At 39.6% G+C, this 23,336-nt stretch overlaps 1 protein-coding gene across 5 annotated transcripts in view; it reads left to right on the forward strand.

Moving 5' to 3' along the window:
* Positions 1–23,336, forward strand: part of prdm2b (PR domain containing 2, with ZNF domain b) — a 172,822-nt gene that overhangs the window by 8,277 nt on the left and 141,209 nt on the right. Inside the window, exon 1 of one of the 5 annotated variants that reach the window (XM_043675653.1) lies at positions 9,267–9,282. The exons of the other annotated variants lie outside the window; for them this stretch is intronic. The gene's annotated coding sequence lies outside the window, so the exon portion shown is untranslated. Of the gene's footprint in view, positions 1–9,266; positions 9,283–23,336 lie in introns of those variants that run through there. 5 annotated transcript variants of the gene reach the window in all.

Below are 23,336 nucleotides of genomic sequence, written 5' to 3' on the forward strand. Positions count from 1 at the left end.
TACCAGCTTTCCCTTTCACCCTGACAGGAATATACTTTCTCTGGATTCTTGTTATCTCATTTCTGAAGGCTTCCCATTTTCCAGCTGTCCCTTTACCTGTGAACATCTGCCTCCAATCAGCTTTCGAAAGTTCTTGCCTAATACCGTCAAAATTGGCCTTTCTCCAATTTAGAACTTCAACTTTTCGATCTGGTCTCTCCTTTTCCATCAATATTTTAAAACGAATAGAATTGTGGTTGCTGGCCCCAAAGTGCTCTCTCACTGACACCTCAATCACCTGCCCTGCCTTATTTCCCAAGAGTATGTCAAGTTTTGCACCTTCTCTAGTAGGTACATCCACATACTGAATCAGAAAATTGTCTTGTACACACTTAAGAAATTCCTCTCCATCTAAACCTTTAACACTATGGCAGTCCCAGTTGATGTTTGGAAAGTTAAAATCCCCTACCATAACTACCCTATTATTCTTACAGATAGCTGAGATCTCCTTACAAGTTTGTTTCTCAATTTCCCTCTGACTATTGGGGGGTCTACAATACAATCCCAATAAGGAGGTGATCCCTTTCTTATTTCTCAGTTCCACCCAAATAACTTGCCTGGATGTATTTCCAGGAATCTCCTCCCTCAGCACAGCTGTAATGCTTTCTCTTATCAAAAATGCCACTCCCTCTCCTCTCTTGCCTCCTTTTCTATCCTTCCTGTAGCATTTGTATCCTGTTGGTACTAATTAACAAATATTTCAGTGAAGCATTGACCATGGTCTACTGTTACAGGAGAAAAATGAAGACCAGCTTCGCATCAATGTATGACGTTTCATTTGAGAAAGTGATGTTTGACCAAACCCTATGTCAAATTTCCCTTAACTGCAGCCATTTCAAGTACATGAAGAAACTTAATTGCCATATGATAAAATATTATTCAAGGTTACAGGCCAAGTAGTAGAATGTGGAATTAGTGCAGATAGGTTGGTGCAGATTTGATGGGCTGAAGGGTCTTTTCTGTGCTCTGTAATCCTTTCATACTTCGGAAATAAAAGTTGTAATGTGAAGTAGAGAATTTTTGTAAAGATAAGTGGCTGAAAAATATCGGTTAAAAATTGGAAGTATAGTGAACTGTAAAGAAGGTGATCTCAGTTCAAAAAGGATCTTGTCACCCATTGCACCATCTGATCAAGTGGCAAATGGAGTTTAATTTAGATAAATGTGAAGTGCTGCATTATGGAAAGGCAAATCAGGACAGGACTTAATGGAAACATCTTGGGGAATGTGGCTGAACAAAGAGACCTTAGAGTACATGTTTATAATTCCATGAAAGTGGAGTTACAGATAGATAAGATAGTGAAGAAAGTGTTTGGTATGCTTGCCTTTATTTTGGTCAGTGAATTGAGTATAGGAGTTGGGAGGTCATGTTGCAGAATGTTGGTTAGGCCACTATTGGAATATGGTGGGCAATTCCCCTAGTACAGGAAGGATGTTGTGAAATCTGAAAGGGTTCAGAATAGATTTACAAGGATTTTGCCAGGATTGGAGGGTTTGAGCTATAGAGAAAGGCTGAATAGGCTGGGGCTATTTTCCTTGGAGCATCAGAGGCTGAGAGGTGACCTTTATAGAGGCTTATAAAATCGTGAAGGGCATGGATAGGGTGAATTGCCAAGGTCTTTTCCTTGGGGTGGGGGAGTACATAACCAGTGGACGTAGGTTGAAGATGAGGGAGGAAAGATTTAAAATAGACCTAAGGACAACGTTTTCATTGCAGAGGGTACTGCATGTATGGAGTGAGCTGCCAGAGGAAGTGGTGGAGGATGGTATAACTGCAACATTTAAAAAGCATCTGGATGGATATATCATTAGAAAGGATTAGAGGGATATGGGCCAAATGCTGGCAAATGGGACTAGATTAATTTAGGATATCTGGTCCTCATGAACGAGTTAGAACGAAGAGTTTGTTTCAGTGTTGTATACCTCTATGACTGTATAATTATGATAGTGAAACCATGGGGAAACTTGAAACGAAGAAGGATTGTTTCTTGTTTTTCCAGGAGGAGCAATACAGTGGGAATATACAAAGGATAATGATTCTTTTGAGCATGTTATGCGAATATGCTATGGAATAATGAGTTCTGCATCAGCTGAAATTCATGTAGGGTGGAGAACGGTGAGGTAGAGTGTTAGAATTGCTAATTTCTGATTTGATTGAAGGTATAGATTAAGTTCTGTGAGAGTTAGTAGGGGATAAAATAAATGGTGTCTCAAGTGGAAGAAAGAAATGGAAGAATATGGCAAAACTACTGACAACTTTGAACCAAAGACAGGCTGGAAAGTCAAAAGTTAATTACATGATTAAGATAGCAGGTGGAAAACTTCATAGCGTAGATGAGTTGATGTGGGACTAAATTGAGGAGGGAAGTGGAGGATCAGTTGTGCAGGTTTCCCCGGTTTTATGTGGAAATAAGTCAGGCCTAATTTAATATTTAAGGTGAAAGTCGATGGTGGAATGGGAGATGAGAGAAGAACTTTCATAGTTTGGTAGAAGGGTTTGATTTTTGGGGTACAGCATTGTAACAATTAATAATCTCACCAAATTGCCAATGATTCACCATATGCACTTTAATCCAAGCTCCTTTACTTGCATTTGCAAGTCATATAGGAAACAGACCCTTCAGTCCAACTTGTCCATGCTGACCAGGTTTCCCAAATTAAACTAGTCACAATTGCCTGAGTTTAGCTAAAACCTTTCCTATTCATGTACCTGTCCAAATGTCTTTTAAATGTTGTAATTGTACCTGCCTGTACTGCTTCCTCTGGCAGTTTGTTCCATATATGCGCCACCCTCTGTGAAAAAGTTGCCCCTCAGGTCTGTTTTTAATCTTCCCCTCTCACCTTAAATTGAGAATGGGAAATGAATAGAATCTGAAGGGTATTGAAGCTACAAAAATAATTCAGCAATGGCTGTGATGCAGATCAAGTGAAAGTATTGCATTTATGATGGCAAGTCAAAGGATGATACAGCTGCTAATCAAAGAGATTACTTCCAATGGGATTAATAGGCTATGTCTTTTTTTTCCTAGTGATTAAAGTATGTGGTTGGATTGGATAGATGAAAGATATATTGAAGGAATAATGTTAATTGTAAAAAAAAATTGTACATAGAAAAGGTACTAAAACTGTCTTACAGTCTTTGCAGAGGGGGAAAAAAACAAACACGTTGGAATTTGATATTCCTTCAGGCTTTTCTGCAGTTGCAAGCAAGGCATTTCCTACTTGTGCAGGACACTATTTACATTCATTTTGAGGTAGCAAGAGGTCTAACAACTGAATGGACCTATGTGATGCTTTAGCAGTGGACACTAGACAGCCTTCTTTCTTTACTGCGTCTTGGCATCAGCTGTCCCAAACTTTAGCGTGTCCCTCAGAACATAGTCCGGGCCCTTGGAATGTGCCATTCTGTAATACTCCATCTGGTTCTCACCACCGGACATGCTATAGTTTGGCGCTTGTTGGAAAGTTCTGATGATGACACATTCTTCTAAATGACTTTGACAGTCTCCACAGGGAACCATATGACAGAGCTTTGTACATGTTGTCCCTATAGCCTCAGTCCATCTTTGACCACAAGATGAAGTGGAAGGTGGTTCAGGCGACTGCTGAAGCACAGGCTCAGGGAACAGGACAGACCTATGTCATGTGCAGCAACACTGATAGGACCTTGCACCTAATGGCCAAGCTTTTACCTGCAAAGAAGCATGGCCTCTCTTTTTGCCTCAATTTATTTGGCTCCCAAGGCCAGTTTGAACTGGTCATATGTACTCATGGTTGATAGCAGATCCAAGCAGAAAATGGTGATGTCACCTATGTAAGTGGAGACTTTGAGCTGTAGGCCTCTGCTACCTGGAATAGTCACCCCTCTTGGGCTGAAGGGAATGAAAATTAAACCAGAAACAAAAGCAAATTGGTGGAGAAACTTGGCAGGACTGACAGCTTCTGTGGAGAGAAAGCCAAATTTACATTTGGAGTTCAGTGGCCCTCCTTCAGCTAAGCAGGGAAAGTGTGTGTGTGTATATAATGATGATAGTGGAAGAGGTGGTGAAGATAGTAAAGAATTAAGTGGTTGAATGTGGAGAAAGCTCTCAGGACTGTTTAACAGTTTCACATGAACATATTAAACAGAGTGCTCAAAAAGAGTGAGAATAATATGCTCCCCAGTGTGTATTGATCAGATTAACCTCTCCACGTAGCCGAAAGCACTATCATTCATATGAATGGAAATAAAAGGGCATATAGTGGGAATTCATTTAGATATCTAACTGGTGAGGCAGATGAACTCTGCATGGTTGGGAACATGGGACTGGGACAGCATAGTGATTGCAGAGACATGGCTCAGGGATGGACAGGAATGGCAGCTTTATATTTAAGGGTAAAGGTGCTATAGGAAGGATAGAAAGAGGGGTAAGAGGGGCATTTTAATTAAGTATAACATTACAGCTGTACTTAGGATATTCCTGGGAGAATGTCCAGAGAAGGTTTGAGTGGAACTAAGAAATAACAAAGGGATAATTACCTTTATTGAAATTGTACTAAGAACCCCCCCCCCCCAAAACACAGTCAATGGAAAATTGAGAAACAAATTTGTAAGGAGACCTCACATATCTGTAAGAACAATAGAGTACTAATGGTAGGGGATTTTAACCTTCCAAACATAGACTGGGACTACCATAATGGATGGAGAGAAATTTGTGTGTATAAGAACATTTTTTTGATTCAATATGTGGGAGGACCTGCTACAGAAGGAGCAAAATTTGACCTACTCTAAAGAAATAAGATAGAGCAGGTGACTGAAGTGTCAGTAGGACTGTGAGGCCAGTGATCATAATTCTATTAGTTTTAAAATAGTGATGGAAAAGGATAGACCGGATCTAAAAGTTGAAGTTCTAAGTTGGAGGAAGGCCAATTTTGCCAGTATTAGGCAAAAAGTTTCAAAAGTTGATTGGCAGCAGATGTTCGCAGTTAAAGAACTGGAAAATGCAAGCTTTCAAAAATGAGATGGTGAGAGTCCAGATACATTATGTTCCTGTTAGGGTGAAAGGCGAGCCTGGGAGGTGTAGGGAATGCTGATGACTAGTGAAATTGAGGTTTTGGTCAAGGAAAAGGAGGTATAGACTGCAGGGATTGAGTGAATCCTTAGCGTATAAAGGCAGTAGCAGTATACTTGAGGGAAATCTGAAGGGCAAAAAGGGGACATGAGCTACCTTTGGCAAATAGGATTAAGGAGAATCCAAAGGGGTTCTACAAATATATTTAAGGACAAGAGAGTATCTATGGAGAGAATTGGATCCCTTAAAGATCAGCAAGGCTACCTATGTGTGGAGCCTTGGGAGATCCGAGGCGATTATTTTGCATCAGTGTTTACTGTGGAGAAGAATATGGAAGCTAGCGAACTTGGGAAAATAAATAGTGACATCTTGAAAAATGTCCATATTACAGAGGAGAACGTAATGGAAGTCCTAAAAATGCTAAAGCTGGATTAATCTCCGGGACCTGATCAGGTGAATCCTAGAATTCTGTGGGAAGCTAGGGAAGTGATTGTTGGGCACCTTTCTGAGATCTATGTATCGTCGATAGCCACAGATGAGATGCTGGAAAACTTTGGTTAATGTGATGCCACTATTTAAGAAAGGTGATAGGGAAAAGCCAGGGAACTATAGGCCAGTGAGCCTGACATCAGTGGAGGGCAACTTTTCGGAGGGGAACCTGAGGGACAGGATTCACATGTATTTGGAAAGGCAAGGACTGATTAGGGATAGTCAGCATGGCTTTGTGCATGGGAAATAGTGTCTTACTAACTTGATTGCGTTTTCTTTGAAGAAGTAACAAAGAGGATTTCTGAAGGAAGAGTGGTGGACGTGATCTATATGGACTTCAGTAAGGCATTCAACAGGGTTCCTCTTAGTAGCCTGGTTAGCAAGGTTAGATCACATGGAATGCATGGAGAACTACCCATTTGGCAACAGAACAGGCTGAAAGGTAGAAGACAGAGGATGATTGCTTTTCAGACTGGAGGCCTGGGACCAGTGGAGTGCCGCATGGATCGGTGCTGGTCCACTGCTTTCTGTCACTTCTATAAATGATTTGGATGTGAACATAGGAGGTATAGTTAGTAAGTTTGCAAATGACGCCAAAATTGGAGGTTCAGTGGACAGTGAAGAAGGCGTTTTTCAGAGTAGATTGGGACTTGACGAGATGGGGCAAAGGACTGAGGAGTGGCAGATAGAGTTTAACTTCGATAAGTGTGAGGTGCTGCATTTTGGAAAGGCAAATTAGGGCAGGAATTATACACTTTATGGTAAGGTCCTGGGAGTGTTGCTGAACAAAGAAACCTTGGAGTGCAGGATGATAGTTCCTTGAAAGTGGAGTTGCAAGTAGATAAAAATAGTGAAGAAGGTGATTTCATATGCTTGCCTTTGGTCAGTACATTGAGTATAGGAGTTGGGAGGTCATGCTGCAACTGTACAGGACATGGGTTAGGCCACTATTGCAATACTGTGTGCAATTCTGGTTTCCCTTGTACAGGAAGCATGTTGTGAAATTTGAAGGGGTTTGAAAAGATTTATAAGGATGTTGCCAGGATTGGAGGGTTTGAGCTATAGAGAGAGGTCGAATAGGCTGAGGCTATTTACCCGGAGAGTCGGAGGCTGCAGGGTGTCCATTATAGAGGTGTACAAAATAGTGAGGGGCGTGGATAGGGTGAATCACCGAGTCTTTTCCTTGGGGTGGAAGTGTACAAAGCTAGAGGGCATAGGTTTAAGATGGAGGAAAGATTTAAAATGGACCGAAGGGAGAATGTTTTCATGCAGTGGGTGGTGCATGAATGGAATGAGCTGCCAGAAGATGTGGTGGAAGATAGTACAATAACAACGTTTAAAAAGCATCTAGATGGATATATAAATAGGAAGAGTTTAGAGGGATACAGGCTAAATGCTAATAAATGGGACTAGATTAATTTCAGATATCTGGTCCTCGTGGACAAGTTAGACCGAAGGGTTTGTTTCCATGCTGTACAGCTCTTTGGCTCTGTGATGCTTCTTAGAAGGACCAAGCAAAACGTGCATATGACGGCCATTCATGTTCAACTGTAATGCTTACTAGCTTGAAGCAATTCATCTGATTTAACAGAAAGCAGAATTGCTGCAGATAAAGATGTACTATTAGATTAGATTAGATTAGATTAGATTACAGTGTGGAAACAGGCCCTTCGGCCCAACAAGTCCACACCGACCCGCCGAAGCCCAACCCACCCATACCCCTACATTTACACCTTACCTAACACTACGGGCAATTTAGCATGGCCAATTCACCTGACCCGCACATCTTTGGACTGTGGGAGGAAACCGGAGCACCCGGAGGAAACCCACGCAGAGACGGGGAGAATGTGCAAACTCCACGCAGTCAGTCTCCTGAGGCGGGAATTGAACCCAGGTCTCTGGCGCTGTGAGGCAGCAGTGCTAACCACTGTGCCACCGTAAATCATTTGGGTAGTGCATGATGTACCATATTATTCACAGTTCATTTTGCTAGTTCGAAGTACAGATTCTATTGCTGTTAATTTTTAAATGCTTTCATTAGGTTGTTTGTAGTTTGTGTCTTCTTACTGGAGCATTTGTTTAGTTTGTGTTTTTTCTTTATATGCTCTATATTAAGAGAAAATGCATTTGCTTGGGAAAATCCCCCCCACGCTTAAACCAAAGAAAGATCAGAAAGCAAAGATTGCGTGTTATTTCTAAAAAGTCATGCCCTTACTAATTCACCATAAGGTAATGTTATTGAGAACTCCCTTTTGGTATAGTAGCCCACTGCTTATAGTGACACGGCTATTCCTCTGTTTGAATGCAACTTATTAGGTAAGTTCCTGCTCAATCAGTAAATGATGTAAATTGATTTTTATACATAAAATTCAACATTTGTAGCTATCATCTATTGTTTTCATCTTGATGGTGTATATATAACTGCTTTCACAGTAAGACTTTGTAGTTTTGCTTATCAGTTTTGCTTGAAATGTTTAGTCAACTCAAATTGGAAATGGGAATACAAATTGTTCTGTTTAAATAACCTGTTTATTGTAGTGTATTGCATGTACGGTCTATTGCTGTTTTGAGTAAGTGGGTTTAATTTTCTGTAAGTTGTGCCATTAACCCTTCTCTGTCTCCAACCTATTGGCCTAGATAGTGGAGTTCAGTAGTTGGCAGTGATGGTGTTAGTTTCATAATTTTTTCATTCTTTAGATCAGGGGAATAGTGAGGGAGGACTTAGTCTACTTTTTTTAAAAAAGATCCCTCAAAAATAATTCCAAACAGTTTACCTAGATTGAGTTTCGTTACAATGCAATGATGGGCAGCTGTTTTACAAACTTGAATATGTCACATATCAATGAGATGACTAACTGTTTGAATTTGTTTGCATGTGTTAGTGATAAACCAGACAAAACAGTGTGCAGCACGTGGCACAGTGGTTAGCACTGCTGCCTCACAGCGCCAGAGACCCGGGTTCAATTCCCGACTCATGCGACTGACTGTGTGGAGTTTGCACATTCTCCCCGTGTCTGTGTGAGTTTCCTCCGGGTGCTCCGGTTTCCTCCCACAGTCCAAAGATGTGCAGGTCAGGTGAATTGGCCATGCTAAATTGCCCGTAGTGTTAGGTTAAAGGGGTAAATGTAGGGGTATGGGTGGGTTGCGCTTCGGCGGGTCGGTGTGGACTTGTTGGGTCGAAGGGCCTGTTTCCACACTGTAAGTAATCTAATCTAACCCTTGTTTTTCTATGAATATATCATAAGAAATGGGAACAGGAGTATGTCATGGAGTCCCTGCTCCACCGTATTCTTCCTTTTTAAATATGAAAATTGAAACTGTGAACTCTGTTTCAGATGTGGTCACAGCAAAACTCTATAATTGTAACAAAGCTTCTTTAATTTTGCATTCTACTCCCCTAATGATAGACCAATTTATAATTTGCCTTTTCCATTGCTTTGTGTTTTCCTGCTAACTTTGTAGTGTCCTCTATGTGTATGCCCAAATCTTTGAATGCCAACATTTACATGCTTCATGTCTTTTAAAACAAAAGTTTCCTTTTTTTTCAATCTGATGACCAAAATGAAGAATTTCACAATTTCCCATTTTGTTACTTCATCCACCACCTTGTTGCCCATTCAGTTAAATCTGTTTATATTTCTTTGCAGCGTCCTTGTGTCCTCCTCCATGGCTGTGTTCCCATTTAGGTTTCATTGTCAGCAAATGTAGGTATATTACTCTTGGTCTCTTTTTATATGTCATTAATATAGGCTGTAGCACCAATCCTTGTGGCACTCCACTAGTTACAGACCTCCAGCATGAAAATTTACTTCCTTTTACTTCCTGTCCATTGACATTCTCTATTCATGCTAATATCATCACACTCCACTCTGTGAGCCCTTGTCTTGTGTATCAGAATTATTTGACATGTCACCTTTATTGCATGCTTTTTTGGAAATCTAACCATACTCTATCTGCTGGATTACATTTGCCTAGTGTACAAGTTGCATCTTCAAAAAGCTTCTAATTGTCATATAGAATTTTCTTCTATCAAAACCACATGGATGATACTGAGTAGCATTGTCCATACATTACTTTAGAAAGGGTTAAATTCATAATTGTCTGAAAGGCCAATTCAAATTCAAGGTCTGACAGTTTTCTCTGACAAAACTGTCATGCTGCATTGTGTTGGTTTGTTTCAGATTTCTTTAATGAATATGTTTGGGTAAGGGAATCCGTTGAAACGGCTTTATGACATCACAAGTCACACCAATTTAAATAATCAAATTTCTTGTGGAAACAGCATTAACTGTTTTCTCGGACATGGAAAGCTCCTGTGTGAGGATGAGGGAGAATGAGCTAAGTGATTGATTGTGAATAATTAAGTTGCTGTTTTTAGAGCCTCATTGGTAAAGATACAGTACCTCGGCTATCTATGCATTATTCCTTTATTCATTGACATTACAAGGCAACTGCTGTGTTCAGAGAGCTGAGTTTTGTTTTGTTGGTTTAGCATGATCATACAAAACTACTGTAAAGTTTGAAAAGTACAGCAATGAGGAAATATTGGCAAATTGTATACAATTTTAGAAATAAAACTAGAGTTATGAGTTGAAACAGAAGTCTGTACGTCTGTGCAAACATGTGATATTTAGAAGAAACGATTAAATACCTAACAGTTGGTTATGCAAGTTGTTAAGGAAATGGGATGTTGTTTTGTAGATTTTTTTAATCTTATAAAGTGTACCGGTGTTGAAGGTAAACTTGCCATTGTCCTACTGAACCAAAGGTTTTCTATCTCTTTAAAGAGAGATGATTGATATTGGTTTTTAATCTGAGAGTCACCATGCCTCAGGAAGGGGGAAAGTTTGAAGAGTAGAGTCCATTATCGTAACTTCAGCCGGTATTGGAATGGAGTTCACTCTGTTGGCATCCCTTTTTATCACTAACCAACTCCCTAACTGATTTAGGCATGGCAGATCTCCCTTATTTACCGAGAAGTGATGTGCGATTTTCATAGTAAACCGTTCAGTTTCTACTGTTGTGTTTACAATGTCACTTCAAACCTCTGAGAGATCATAGTGGTGCTGGAAAAGTACTGCAGGTCAGGCAGCATCCGAGGAGCAGGAAAATCGACGTTTCGGGCAAAAGCCCTTCATCAGGAATAGAGGCAGGGAGCTTGCAGGGTGGAGAGATAAATGAGAGGGGGGTGGGGGTGGGGAGAGAGTAGCATAGACTACAATAGGTGAATGGGGGTGGGGATGGAGATGATAGGTCAGAGAGGAGGGTCATAAGGGCTAGAAGGCTGGAACTGGGCTGAGGTGGGGGAAGGGGAAATGAGGAAACTGGTGAAATCCACATTGATGAGCGAGTCTGTTTCAGGACATGGTTGAAGAGCTTCAGGGCAGAGGAGATGACCTGGGGGTTGCAGTGAGAGAGAGACTCACTGAGATTTTTGTAGAGAGAGGAAGAAAACTTCTTCAAGGCAGGCATCCTTGCAAGAGGATTCGCAGTAGGGTTAAAATCAACTCGGTAAAAACAAGGACTGCAGATGCTGGAAACCAGAGATTAGATTAGAGTGGTGCTGGAAAAGTACAGCAGGTCAGGCAGCATCCGAGGAGCAGGAAAATCGATGTTTCGGGCAAAAGCCCTTCATCAGGCATAGAGGCAGGGAGCCTGCAGGGTGGAGACAGAAATGAGAGGGTGTGGGGGTGGGGAGAGATAAATGAGAGGGGGGGTGGAGGTGGGGCCTGCCTTGAAGAAGTTAGGTTAGGTTGTCCTTCGTTTTATTAAGAGCTTTTGCCCGAAACATCGATTTTCCTGCTCCTCGAATGCTGCCTGACCTGTTGTGCTTTTCCAGCACCACTCTAATCTAGACTCTGGTTTCCAGCATCTGCAAACCTTGTTTTTACCCTCTGAGAGATGATGTTGACTGTCACACATTTCATTTGTCATTGTGTCTTCTATTGGTTAATGTAATGGAATGATCATGATGTATGGATTAAAAAAAAGTGAAGGCAACATAGTTACAACATTTCAAGTTTAGATGTGAAGCAAAGACTGGATCACCAGACAAGTTTGTGACGATAAGTCAAAATTATTCTCATTCTTTGTGGTGACTCCATTACTAGGATATGGTGTAAGGTGTTCTTTTTCTATAGTGGTCTGAAGGAATGCCTGAGACTGAATGGGATGAGGAAATGTGATGGAATTTAATCAGTCTGTTAAAGTGGTTCTTGAACCCAGGCCCTCTGCTGAGAGGTAGGGACACTGCTGCTGCACCACAAGAGCCCCAGATAATGGAATGTATTTAGACAGGGTTAATTGAGTTTGAATTGAGTATATAGATGTGGAGATTTAGTAATCAGTGGTGGGGCCTTTAATGGAAGGTGGTGAATTGAAATAAAGATCTCACTACAATTTTGGTTTAGACAGTTATCTTTAGTATTTAATATTGGTAGCAGAGAATGATTCAAAATGTAAGGTTTTGGGGTATGACAGATTTGAATGGACATCTGTGTGGCCACCAGGAAACCATTTGGATGCATTATTCCAATGCAGTCTTAAACCTGGAAACATTAAGAGCCTATGATCTATCTGATGAGGAAATGTCATATATTATATTTCTCGTATACTTTGTCACACTTAAAGTTTTCAGACTTTTGTTTCTGTAGAGATTTTTGTGTAATCTTATTAGAGTCATCACTCAAATACAAATGGCATTATAGACTGTGGGAAAATCAGGATATACAAATGTTCTTTGGTCCTCCGCTTTGGGCTTATTTCAGTAAGTACGGCTTTATAAACAGCTGATGTTATGATGCTCTGTATGCTTTTACATAGATAAATTCTGTTATAAATATGGGTAAAATTTATGATGGAAGGAATAAACAGGGAGTGTTTTGAGCAGGAAGAGATTAACCTAATGACAATAATAGTATTATTTATTTTCTAAGGTTAGCATTAAAATCACCCTTTGGATTCTAATGCGGGGAGGAGGTAAATATTGTTAGTGGTAGAGATCCAAATTGTTCAAATCCAGTGGTTGATGGCCATTTTCACCTCTCTCCAAATGTGTATACTTACCTCTGCCTGATAAACATATATAGGGCTTTTTGCCCGAAATGTCGATTTTCCTGCTTCTCGGATGCTGCCTGACCTGCTGTGCTTTTTCAGCACCACTCTAATCTAGAGCCCAAAATTAGAGTGTTGTCTTTCGGTAGTGTTTGAAAACAGTTCTACTCCAAAAGGGTGTTTGAAGCTTAGAAGTGTCTCGCCAATTGTAGCTGATGCTGGGTTAATTATCGATTTTTTTAAATTTGAAATTGTTAAATATTAAGCAGGGACGAAATCAAGTATATGGAGTTGGCCACAAATTGGCCATGAATGACTGAGCAGGCTTGAGGACTCTACTTCTGTACCTGTGTTCTAAATTCTCAGGATTTCCTGTTGAAATTTTCAAAACAATTTTCCATTTATGTTGTTTGCAGAAGAAATGGTGCTCCAGTTTCCTCCCACAGTCCAAATATGTGCAGGTTAGGTGAATTGGCCATGCTAAATTGCCTGTAGTGTTAGGTGAAAGGGTAAATGTAGGGAATGGGTCGAGGTGGGTTGCTCTTCGGAGGGTCGGTGTGGACTTGTTGGGCCGAAGGGCCTGTTTCCACACTGTAAGTAATCTAATCTAATCTAATTCATGCAGTTTGTTTCAATGATCATCTGATATTTACAAAAATAAATCATTAATACAAATTTGTTAAAATGTTAAGTCCAAGCTTAGATTCAAGAACATTGGGTCTTGGGTTAATAAAAATCTTACTTTATTTTGAAAAGAAGTTCAAGAGCAAGGCTATCTACTTAAAAACAAAATAGATCCCTATTTGATTTCTTTGATAATCTCCAGAAATTAAGTGAAGCCAACCTAGGAAAGAAATGTTCTTGCTGTGTCCACTTGAATTGGGAAGAGCAGCAATGTTGGGTCATGCCGAAATATATGAACTGGGATGAAGTACTTGACTGCAGGTTGTTTCTTGCTGGTAGTGGGAGGAACAATTTGAGGTGACAAATTAAAGTTATTTTATAATGTAAAACGCAAACAGCTAGTGCTGGAAATACTGTTCTGGCAGTATCTGTGGATAGAAAAACAGATTTAACACTTTGTATTGAGTATGACTTCTTCAGAAAATGACTGTTGTATATTCGTTTCCTGATGCTCGTGGCATTGCCCCTAATAAATTGGGCCTTGGTGAATCTGGTTCGGTTTGCTTCATTTCTACAAGCTACAAGCCAATCAAAGTTGGATCATATGTCACTTTCCTTCTAACTTACAGATATTAGTGCACTCATGAAAATTTTTAATTTATGTATGGCAGTGAGAACTGGATACTGAACTCTGAGGTTGATAAACCATATGCTAACTTGTACTTTTAAAAGTTCATTCATGGGCCTTGGCGTTTAACCATCATTTATTACCCATCCCTAAATGACCTTGAAAAAGGTGTTGGTGATTGCTTTCTTGAGCTGAAGCAGTCCATATGAGAGAAATGCAGCCATAGTACTGTTAGGAAAATTCCAATAATTTAATCCAACAACAGCGAAGGATTAGTGATATATTTTTCCAAGTCAGGGTGGTGTTTGGCTCAGAGGAGAACTTGCAGGTGGTATTCTCATGTGTCTGTAGTATTTTCGAGCTCCTCCAAGTATTTTGTTTCAGTAAAATAATTTCTTATCCTTCTAAAAAGTGTTGAGTTTTTTTGTGACTTGCTGAAGCAGAAAGGTCAGAAAAATTCTAAACCGTGTTTCATACAAAGTTGCTTCTCATTTTATTGTTTCAGCACTTGCTGTTAAGCTGATTGAGATCAGTTCAATTCCTTCTTATTTGTCTCCTCCCTCCCCATAAAAAAATGTCTTCTCAAGTCTCCCACTGGAGATGATCAAAAACTGTAGAAGGTAGAGTGAAAAGTGTTACAGAAACAAACTATCAGAAACTAACACTGAATGAAAATCAAAGCAGAAAGGAGTTTGTTTTGCAGACTTTCGATTGTTTGTCTAAAGTGATGCAGGAATTTCTCATGGGTACCATTCCAAAAAGGGTTGAAAACCATACACTTGAACAAAGGTGTGTGCATATGTGTGGCATATCTTTTTATGATCAATTTGTTATTAACTATCTAAAATGAATTCCCCTTTTACTCTGAACTGGTACAATTCAGATGAAAATGATTGTCTCAAAACCTGAACTTGCTACTCCTACTCCTTCTACTACTGCTACTACTACTCTTGGTGAACAACCTATGAACACATTCTAATTCCTCCATATTTTCCGATTGCCACGTGGTGTCAGCAACTCTAAACTAATTTCTTCAGTACTATCATCAGCATTCTGAAATGTTATTTTCTTATTTTTCTTTACCCTTTTTAACTATAGGTTGAGGACTGTTGCCCCAGACTCTGAAAGTGCAATTTTAAGTGACCCACAGAACATTCTTCAGAATTAAAACTAATTAGAATTTATAACTACATTCAGAACCTAGAAAATAGTTTGCAATATATTCCACCAAGGAAGGGAAAGGAGAGAAGTTGCAAATTGTTCAAAATCAAAAATATTAGAAGTAAAACAAAACACCCAATGCAGATAAAAAAAACTAAAGATCTGCAGATGCTGGAAATCAGAAATAAAAAGTGTTGAATCCGAAACATTAACTCTGATTTCTCTTCATAGATGCTGCCAGATCTGCTGAGCCTTTTCAGCAATTTCTATTTTCATCTCTAGCAGAGGCTAGAGGTCTGAAACAAACAAAACCAGAAATTGCTGGAGCAACTCTTCAGGTCTGATAGTATCTGTGGAGAGAAAACAATGGGAACACTTCAACTCCTGTGACCCTTCCAGACCTGAAGAGTTGCTCCAGCAATTTCTGGTTTTGTTTGTTTCAGATGTCTAGCCTCTGCTAGAGATGAAAATAGAAATTGCTGAAAAGGCTCAACAGATCTGGCAGCATCTGTGAAGAGAAATCAGAGTTAACGTTTCAGATTTAGTACTTTTTATTTCTGATTTTCCTGTTATGTTTCTCCAGCAATTTTTGTTCTTGTTTGTATTGGAAGAAGCCTGTCTAAATTTGAGAATCCAGAAAATTTAGTCCAAAAAGTCAATGTTCAGTTGAAGTCTTTCACTTGACTATGCACAAAGTCTTTTCCCTGGAGATGAGTTACCATCAATTTGCTGGAGAAAATGTAGTCATCTTAAGCTGGGAATTAGTTAATTTCTTAGTGAAATACAAATTTCCTTCCAGAAATCAAACTTTCCTAAGATATTTCCTAAGATAAGGTAGGCATTTAGCTAAACCTGGAGCTGGTTATGATGTTTCCTTTTGATGTTACAAGGAAACTGGCACCATCTTTAATTCAAAAGATAAAGGTGATTCAAACAAGCCAACAGACACAGTCAGGCAACTGGTGCTTTGGATCAAAATACTCAGCTAATGTATTGGATTTCATATCATGACTGAAACCTGTTGTGTTTTAGGGCAACTGATTGTGGTGTCGGTATCACCCTGTCAAGTCATTTATGGGTTCTGATGGTGTATTTTCTCTCGAAATGGCTGAGGTAGACATTTAAACTACTATTCCTTTATGTTGGCTTGAACATACATACAATGAAATTTTAGAGTCTCTCTCTCTTCCTGCCCCCTGGGCATTACAAATAAATATGCCCTAACTGAATTTAATTTAAAAATCACACTACACCATGTTATAGTCCAACAGGTTTATTGGAAGTCCTAGCTTTTAGAACGCTGTTCCTTCAACAGGTAGCTGTTTAGTTTAGTTTAAATCGCAGACTGGAATTTTTGTTATTTGCTCGTTGTCTCTCCTACAAGTGGGTATTCTGGAGACTAGTTGATTGGAGCAAATCATTTTCTCACAAATCTAAGTTTTTGCTAATAGTGAAGAAAAACTGTAGGCAATACACAGTATATCTTGGCATATACAAGATATGCAATCTTTACAATCCTATCTACACAACGTCACATTGCGTAGAATCTTCTAGGGCCCTGAACATATGGGCTATGGTGAGAAATTCTTAGAATCATGTGAGAGGGCCATTTTTGACATCTGGAGCAATTAACTGTATTTTCCAATGAAGTTCTGGGCAGTAAGATGAGATTCTCACAGCAGCGAGAGACACATTAAGGGAGACTCTTGCTTGCTTTCTGCCTCATTAATGGCACATGTTGCCGAATTATTATGTAGCTTCCTATCCTGCCACCCAGGTGAGTAAAACAGATGGCAAAAATCCCCCACAAGAAAGTCAGAGCAGGTATCTAGCAACTCCAACTCTGCTTGCTCCACTGAGCTACCTTTTTGACCATCCGGCAAAAGGATATGCTTCATGGGCACTGGCTGGCTGCATGCATCCCTTTTTCAACAGAAGCTGCCAGCTGCTTAGGACTCTCATGGCACCTGCCTGATCCACTTGCAGGATGCATCTATAATTTAAAGCTACAGTTTGGACAGACTGACATGGCAGCAATTGCAATGCATGTTGAAGACACTTCAGCATCAGGCACTGAACTCTCGGATTGGACTAGGCTACTGCAGTTTACATATGAAAGAACTGAAACCAACCTGTTCAAACTAAAAGATGAGAGACCATACAAACAAACCAGATCTTTTTCAATGTATAATTTCAGTCACATCACACTGTAAACATTTGCAATAAATTCTGTTGTATGATCTTGTACTTCACAACCATCTGATGAAGGAGCAACGCTCCAAAAGCTAGTGCTTACAAATAAACCTGTTGGACAATAACCTGGTGTTGTGTGATTTTTAACTTTGTACGCCCCAGTCCAACACCGGCATCTTCAAATCATGATGATATCAGTTCGGGACAGTGTTCATACACATTCCCAGGTCTTGACTCTGGTCAGTTTTCAGTTTGGGGCGGTCATGGTCATGGGATAAATCTGACTACATTCGGAGTGGGCCATGATCAGTCCTGTAGGGACATCACAAGCTATCAAGTAGTGTCAGTCAGGGAGCTGCAAGCAGCATGGTCAGTTATTACCTAGGGCTGTCTGTCAGAGTTGGTCAGTGGGCTGGACAACAATCAGTCTTGGGGGTCCATATCTTACAGGGCTTAGAGTTTAAAGGGGGGCTGTGTGGGAAGGAGTACTTTGTGATGATAGTGAGTGGGTGCTAGGTGAGGAAGAGGAAAGAAGCGTGGATTAAGGTGGGGACAAGGATGGTGATGCAGTTCTGGGGGAAGCTCATAGTAAGGGGAGTGAAGTGTGTTCTGAAGAAGAGGACAATTATCAGGCCTCTTCAAATAGGAGATGAAAAGCAATGCTGTGGAAGCACTCACTGTTCTAATTACGACCAGATGAAAACACAAGTGTTTAATGATAACTGAGATAGTGAAAGCTTAAAAGGTACAATTTGTGTAACGGGCAAGAATGTATGACTCTTTGACTCTACTTACCTTCTACTGAACCTGAGATAGAAATGAATGTGTGTTTGTCCATTTGTGATTTTAAATTCATCAATCTGGTTAGTAATGTGGGAAACGAGGGACATGCTGTACAGCTGCAGCTGTGACTGTATTCCTCACGTTGACATTAGTGAAGTTTATCCTGTTGTTGCTTTGAGCAATACCTTGTTCGATTCATTGTATATTATTAGTATGATTGTATTGCTATTCCATTATAAATGGGATCAAGTGAATCTCTTGGAGTATAAGGGGAGGAGAGGCATTCTTAAGAGGGAAATCAGGAGGGCAAAAATAAGACATGGACTCAAATGATAAAGTTAGAGATAATCCAAAGACTTTCTAAAATACATTAAGAGCAACTGGGGAGAGAACATGGCAGGTGAATTGGCAATATCAAATTGCCCATAGTGTTAGTGTCAGAGGGAAATGGGTCTGGGTGGGTCACACTGTAGGAAATATATTCTAATCTAATCAGGACTAGAGGATTTGAATTATAAGGAGAGTCTACATAAACTGGGACTTATATCACTGGAGCACAGGAAATTTAGGGGTGACAATACAGAGGTTTATGAAATCATGAGCTTGGATAAAGTGAATAGCAATGTTATTCTTCCTTCCCTTCCCCCTCTCACATTTTTAAGGTGAGAGGAGGAAGATTTAAAAGGGACCAGAGGGCCAATTTTTTTCAGAGGGTGGTTCATATGAAATGAACAGCCAGAGAAAGTGGTAAATGCAAGTACAGTTAGAACATTTAAATGACATTTGGACACGTATATCAATAGGATAGGTTGAGAGGGAGATGGACCAAATGCAGGTAGTGTGACATGGCGGTGAGCCCTTCGGGTAATTAAACCAAACACCCAGAAAAACTCACCTTTCCTTGTAATATGCTAAAGGATGAGTGACAGAGAACTCCCAACTTATACTATTTAAAAATCAATTTATTCTTTAACACATGAACATTAAATAACAACTCTTTACAACTCTAAGCCTCCTTTCTTTTAACTGCCTATTATCTGCCTCCAACTCCATAACAATATACAGTTCCAATAAAAACACAAGTTATTAAAATTATATTAGCTTAATTTCAAAGCCACACATTGGCTGTCATCGGTGTCTGTCTCCCTCTGGCTGAGGATTTCCCTGGGTCATCTTCAGTCTGTGCAAGATCATGTTGGTTCATTTCATTTCTCTATGAGAAGGTCAATTCTACAATCTGGCTGTAGGATTTGGAAAAGTAGTTGGTTTCCTCAGGTGCAGAGTATGGTTGACTGCATACATGTCACATTGACAGGGCCATATTGCAGCGCAGTGGAGTTGAACAATAGAAAGGCTTCCATTCCATTAAAGTTCATTCTTAGCACCATTTCGACTTTTTGGAGATATAATTCAGTATTCTGGCAGCTGCCGTGACTCCTACATCCTGGAGCACTCATGTTCCAGTTGCATTTGATGGTCCAGGTTTCCTACAAGACTGGTTACTAGGGGGCAAGGACTGCTGTAGGGGGCACGATTGCACAACCTCCTGACTGATATGAAGAACCAATACATTGCCCCCTTATATGTTGTGTCAACTTTGCCTGCTCCAACTGGAGAGGGTACAGCACACTATGTGCTCCAAAACTGGGAGAGTGGGAACAGTCATCTAAGAAAGTGGTTCCTTCAGTGTCACTGGGTCACAGTCGAGTTGTTTGAGGGGTATGTGTGAACACTGTTGGGGATGAAGGCGCACAGCCACAAAGTGAATGTTGTTGGGAGATGAGGGAGCAAGGTGAATGCAAAACAAAGGAATGCTGGCTGCGTGATAATGAAAAATTGTTGATATAATTTGTGAAATAATTTTGCAATACAATAGCTGAAAACAATAATATACAGAAGCTTGTATGAATTTTTAAACTGAGCACAGTGACTGCTACTGTGAAAAAATGCTGCTGTTTGACTTGCCCCGGTTACTATGCGCTGTGAGATAACTGTTGGATTTCAGGTTTGCTCTATATTTCTGAACGAACTGAGATTGGAAGTCTTGGACAGAAGTGCAGAGTTTGGTCCTAGTATGAAAAGTAATCATGAGCGGCAATCCCGTAGTCATTTAGGGCATTGTTTCAGACGAGTGATCTTCTGTCATAACTGTTCAAATTGACAGGTCACACGTGAAATTTTTAAAAAATGTTTATTTTATTAAAAAATGTATTGATTCTTATCATGGTCTAAATGTGAAAAGTTAGCAATCCCACATAGTGACAAAAGATTTACAAAAGCAGTTTGCAAAAAATTGGTATTAACTGTCTGACAAAAAAAAACCTGACTATCTCTTACCATTGAAACTTCCACACAAAACATTAATTGTGCGAGAACATTCCATCACTCTGGAATTCCTCTCTTTTTGAAAAACAAATCCGTTAACACATAATTAAAGCAGTTCAGGGCCTGGTTATGCAGTGTAAAAATACAGTACTAACTATACATAATCAAAAAGTGCGGTGCTGAAAAAACACAGCAGGTCAGGCAGCATCCAAGGAGGAGAGTCAACGGAAGAGCTATGCTCGACATTTTGACTCTCCTGCTCCTTGGATGCTGCCTGACCTGCTGTGCTTTTCCAGCGCTGCACTTTTTGACTCTGATCTCCAGCATCACTTTCCACTAACCATACATAGTTTTGTGCAGTTAGCTAGTGGTCCAAATTTCAAATAAATTTACATTTCCTTTCTTTGCAAGAAAAATAGATCAAGCCTTAGACAAAGATTTGTTTTACATCTGGATTTATTTAATTGGCTTCCTTATCCTGTTCCTCCTCCTCTGCAACCTGATCTGGCTTGGCAGCTGGTTTCTTACCAGAATTGCCCTTGCATTTGGTGTGATAGGCTGCAAGTTCCTTTCCTACTTCTCCTTTAACTTGGAAGCCTTCTCATATGGTAGAGTATCCTTGTGTTGTACAGTGGACCACATTTCTCAGCTTCTTTGCAACATCTCCAGTGGACATTCCAGGAAATTCACTCCTGATCTTTGAGCACTTCTCAGAGTAGAAAATTAAAAAATGCTGATGTGGTCTCTTGGGGCATTTGGATCCTCCTTCTTATCCCCCTTTTTGAGGGGCACAGTTCTTCTCCCTATCTTAATGGACCTTGTCATTAACCAGGTGTTCAAACTTCAGACTTCTCTTTGCTTGACATGGTCTTCCACTTTATTAACTTTTTCTGTTTATTCACAGATGCTGCTAGACCCTGGGTATCTCCAACAGTTTCCGTGTTTTTTAATTTAAAATTTTTAGTTCCAGCAATGTTTTGCATTTCTACAGCTAAATGCTGTGCACAGAATTGCTTTCTTTCCTGTTTATTTTCATCAAGTTATTAAAATATTATAAATTTGCTTGGATTGGGTTTGCACCTGGTGTGATTTAGTATCATGAAAGTGGTACAGTTCTGGTCGCCCCATTACAGGAAGGATGTGGAAAAGGTGCAGAGGAGATTTACCAGGATGTTGCCTGGTCTGGAGGGAAGGTCTTATGAGGAAAGGCTGAGAGACTTGGGTCTGTTCTCATTGGAGAGAAGAAGGCTAAGGGGGATTTGATAGAGACATACAAGATGAGCAGAGGACTAGATAGGGTAGACGGGGAGAGTCTTTTTCCTAGGATGAAGACGTCAGCTTGTATGAGGGGGGTATAACTACAAATTGAGGGGTGATAGATTTAAGATAGATGTCAGAGGCAGACTCTTTATGCAGAGAGTGGTAAGGGCGTGGAATGCCCTGCCTGCTAATGTAGTCAACTCAGCCACATTAGGGAGATTTAAACAATCCTTAGATAAGCACGTGGATGATGATGGGATAGTGTAGGGGGTCGAGCTGAGAATAGTTCACAGGTCGGCGCAACATCGAGGGCCGACGGGCCTGTTCTGCGCTGGATTGTTCTATGTTCTATGTTCTGTTTTTGTCCTCTGTAATATCTGCTCAAAATTTAAAATTAATTCTCAAGCCTGCCATTCAGTAGCATATTATATAGTTAAAATGTGTGTATATATCCTTTAGGTCTATAAGAGAGTACGGCATACTTTTTAATGTCTTTCTTTTGACAAGTCATTTTAAAAATCATTTGTGCACACGTTAAAATTTGTATTGAAGTAACTACCTGTATCCCTGTAGATATCATTGGTACTGCTACAATTAAGAGCTAGTTGTCCTTGGATCTAAAAGGAATTGGTGCTACAATGTGGAGCCTTTTTTGTAATGAGTATAGGAGATAGATTCAGGTAGGAAAATGATTCAAAATGAAAAATATTTTACATTGTGTATAGGATCTATTTTGCTCCAGCAATCTATTGCAGTTAAAACTAGGAAGAACATTTTTGTTATCCAGAAAATGAAATTGAAGTTGATGAACGGTTTGAACAAATTGGGTTAAATGAACAGTAAGAACAAAGTCAAATGAAAACATATCTTTATTCTCAAATTTCTTTTCATATTTTGAGTGAAAAAACAATGATATAGACTTGTCCAAATTTCATTTTTCCAATTCTGATGATAAAGGCTCTTACCCAAGTAAAAAGATGGAAATATTGACAAACAGAATGAATCAACAATAAGAAATATTAATACAGATAATACAGAAATTAAATCATTTCAAAGAATAAAGGGTAGAATGTCAATAGTAAATTAAATCAACATTTTAACAGAGGATTTTGTAATCAGAGTAGATGATAAAAGTGAATTTATAACATTTCAAGATGAGGAAAGAAACCTTCAATAAGGTAATTAGGAGCAAAAAGGGCAAAAATAATGAAATTGGCAACTACAGATAAGTGTCTAAATTTGTAAAAAGTCAACGATGTCCAAAAACTAGACATTTGAACTACCATGCATGATTTTTTAAATATTACTAGTTAAGTAAAATAAATGCTTCTTGGGTTAGATGTTGCATTGGCACACTGACTAGCTATTGGCTTTGAGCGCAAAACTTTTTCCTGTGTAAAGAGTGACCTGACCATTGTGACCTCAACCATCCTATTCAAATATCAGTATTCTCCAAAATCTGGCATGGATTTATTCTTGGGATTGCTGATTTTTGAGACACTGCACTTATATATTCACTTCAAGACAAAAACGTAATTACAACTTTTCCTTCTAATGCAAGGAAAGGGCTGTTAACAGATGGTGGCAAGCTTTTGAAATGAAAGGCATTATTTTAGCATTTTGCCTCAACTTTCAAAGAGGATGCTGCTATTGGAAGTTTTTTAAAATCAGAAAAAGAATAAAACCGTAACTGGAGATTAGCATTCAGAAGATAAATTATTCCAAAGAAGT

Source organism: Chiloscyllium plagiosum, chromosome 34 (assembly GCF_004010195.1).
Source record: "Chiloscyllium plagiosum isolate BGI_BamShark_2017 chromosome 34, ASM401019v2, whole genome shotgun sequence".
Taxonomy (NCBI): domain Eukaryota; kingdom Metazoa; phylum Chordata; class Chondrichthyes; order Orectolobiformes; family Hemiscylliidae; genus Chiloscyllium; species Chiloscyllium plagiosum.